This window comes from Cornus florida, unplaced genomic scaffold, assembly GCF_030987335.1.
Source record: "Cornus florida cultivar Cherokee Brave unplaced genomic scaffold, ASM3098733v1 CherokeeBrave_3.0.0_Hap2_Chr01, whole genome shotgun sequence".
Lineage (NCBI taxonomy): Eukaryota > Viridiplantae > Streptophyta > Magnoliopsida > Cornales > Cornaceae > Cornus > Cornus florida.
This window is the reverse complement of record NW_026775571.1, coordinates 80,375,726-80,378,833: the sequence shown is the minus strand read 5'-3', so window position 1 is coordinate 80,378,833 and position 3,108 is coordinate 80,375,726. Positions and strand designations below refer to the sequence as shown.

Sequence of the window (3,108 nt, the reverse complement as noted above, 5' to 3'; positions counted from 1 at the left end):
GCTGAGGAACTACATACCTCAGACTTCGAGAGTCCGGTACATTACAGTTCCTCTCAGGCTAATTGCCGAGGAATTAGATACCTCGGACCTCCAGAGTCCGGTACAATACAGTTTCCCTCAAACTTATCGCCGAGGAACTACATGCCTCGGCTCTCCAGAGTCCGTTACATTACAGTTCTTCTAAGGCTCAGCGCCGAGGAACTTTACACTTCGGACCACAAAAAATATAAGGTCCTCAAACAAGTGTATTTTCTTGAGAAACAGGAGGACATTACTGTGCAACAAAGCGTATGCAATGTAAGGGCAGTCACAAATTCCCATAACAGAGCAGAGTCAAAAGCGTCCACAACAATTGGACTTGAAGTTGGAGGAATCGAAGGGTTGGGAGCTGCAGGAACTGATGAAGTTGGAGCTAGATGATCATCCTGATGAGACTTCACCATTTCAGCAAAAAACACTTCAGCTTCTTGGGCTTGTGGACCCTCAGGATAAAGGAAGGACACTTCCATGTCAGCATTAAAGGCCTCCGGATCGTTCAACTTGTTTCCCGAACCTTGTACGAAGCCAAACCGAAAGGCCTTAGCCCTGGACAAGCGCACCAAGATGCAATCTTTGCATTCATGGCTGCATACGAAACCTTCTTTTCAGAATTGCCAAGATCTTTCTCCAACTTCTTGATGGAGAGGAGACAAAAAGAAAGGGAGAATGACAAACCTCAATGGCTCGAACAGGGGCAGATGGAGGCAGTTATTCTAACTCCATATTACATTCCCCGAGCAACTGCTAGTGCTACAGAGGGGTCGGTAATCATAGAATCACCAGAGTGAAGAACTGATTTATCAGCTTTAGATATAAATGGCTTCCAAGGTGCTCTAGTCTCTGCCATGACAAATGCTCTAACCTAGTGATGTGACAAAGTGAAGAACGTAAAGAATGAAATGAACGCAATAAGAGCAGAAGTAACTCTTATGGAAACCCTTTGGTCAGAATATCAGTAATCACGCCTCAAATCCACTTCTTACGAAATTGGTAATCGTACAGCTTCAATTCCCTTCTTATTAGGAGTAGTACTCCAATTAAAAAAGGAATTGGGGGCTAAGTGTGGAGGGAAAAAATCCCCTCCAATGAGAATAATCCACGTCATCATAAATATAAACATATCCTTGATAAGTTTATAAAGCCCACCTCGCTCAAACCCAAATTGAGTTTGATACTAGTCCAAGATCACTGTTCACAAGCCCAATACTATTGTTATATGACCTTTAACCCTGTTGAAACCCGAATTAAGAGATTATCAGCCCAACATGTTAATATTTAACATCCAGTCCGTTACTTAAGCCCAGTCGGATCAAAGTATGTTCAGCCCAGTTACTCAAGAATGCACAAGTCCTACCAGTTGAAGGATTTACCGTAGAAGGAAAATTCTGAGATAGGAAGTTCTGTACAAGGAAAGTTCTATGTATGGAAAATTAGACAATGGAAAGAACTCTATTAGTAAAGAATGTTTATATAGAAAGAATTGGAGGACAAGTAACGCGAGTCCTACCATAATTTTACAATCTTTTGTATATAAATAGAGGCTTAGACCTCTAATAAAGTGATCAAGCAATTTACGCTTCTCTATACACTGTTCTTATTTATTTTCATTATTTTTTGAGTGAATTGTTTTATTTTTTTCAATCATTATTGGTTGAGCGAAATTTTGCACCTACAAGGATCTTTTACGGGGAAAAGTAAATGGATCTTGATTTGCTTTTTCTTTTTGGTACCATATATATTAATTCCAAATGACATATCTGGTGATAAATATCAATTTTTTATTGGTCTAAGTCCCGGTCCATTAATTCCTCTAGAGCTCGATGGCATGATCTTACAAACTGTTCAATGATTTCATGCATGTTCACCGCTCGTCATAAATAAAGGAAAAAATAAGAAAAAAATGAAAAGCATAACACCACTTATAGCTTCATTTGTTGACTTTTCAAACTAAAAAGAACAATAAAAAACAAATTTGATCATACAACTACACTAAATATATAATTACATGGGAATTTTTATAGTTGTGAACCATGTAAAAATATTTGTTAGATTAATTGACACATCATTACCTTTTCATACAGGGAAATTGTGAATATCTATTAACTATATAGTGTGTGGGTCGAGTTGGTTGCATTTTTTTATATTTAATAATAATTTTATATATATATATAAGATATATATAAAATCAGAACTAGTCCCACCTTCACTAACTGCCTCCTTGGCCAACTCCCTCCATTTCATAGCATTCTCTTTCATTTCCTTCCCCCTCTCCCTCCATCACTTCCCTTACCCAACCCTCAACTTCTTCTGTTACCACAATGCCCTTCTCATCAACCCTAACTCTCACACCCACCTTCCAAACATCCTGCGCAAACTTGGCATTCGTCGTCTGATCCGTCCACTGTGGCATCACCACCATTGGCACTCCCAAGCTCAATTCTTCAATGGCAGAGTTCCACCCACAATGTGAGAAGAAGCACCCCACTGCCTCACTCGATAGTATTTTCAGCCATGAACTCCACTTTACGAACAAACCCTTCTCTGGCGATGTCTCATCCATAAATTTTTCGAAAAAATTTTCTCCCTCGAAACCCCTAACCACTCACGAGAAGTTGTAGTTGGTTCCTTCAAGCCCCATGCAATCCTCCATTTGCTCTTGTACTAGGTTGGCCACGCTACCAAATGATACATAAACTACTGAGCCCTTTGGCTTAGTGCTTAGCCAATGGGTGCAGTTGGATCCGTCTGGGTGGAAAAGGTTGAGCCCATAGTCATAGAAAGATGGGATTGTTGGTCCTATTGTTATCAATCGACTATGTTTTGACATTGCATCCACCACCTATATATATATTATGAAACATTCACACAACACAATAAATTAATTAAATTGTTAGTTATATAACTATAAATTAATAATTCAAAAGTGAGAAATTTTGAAGGGAAATGAGAAGTTTTTATTAGGAGAAGTATCACATGTCAAAAAACCCTCGTGTTATATGCATTTTTGTATTATAACACATTATCAACATTTCAATGACTGAAAATCAATTGTGCCTATATATATATAAA

General features: G+C 38.5%; 1 pseudogene; it reads right to left on the bottom strand.

Moving 5' to 3' along the window:
• Window positions 1-1,825: 1,825 nt before the first annotated feature.
• LOC132302960 (flavonol 7-O-beta-glucosyltransferase UGT74F1-like) lies at window positions 1,826-2,874 on the bottom strand (annotated as a pseudogene).
• Between the last annotated feature and the right edge of the window lie 234 nt (window positions 2,875-3,108).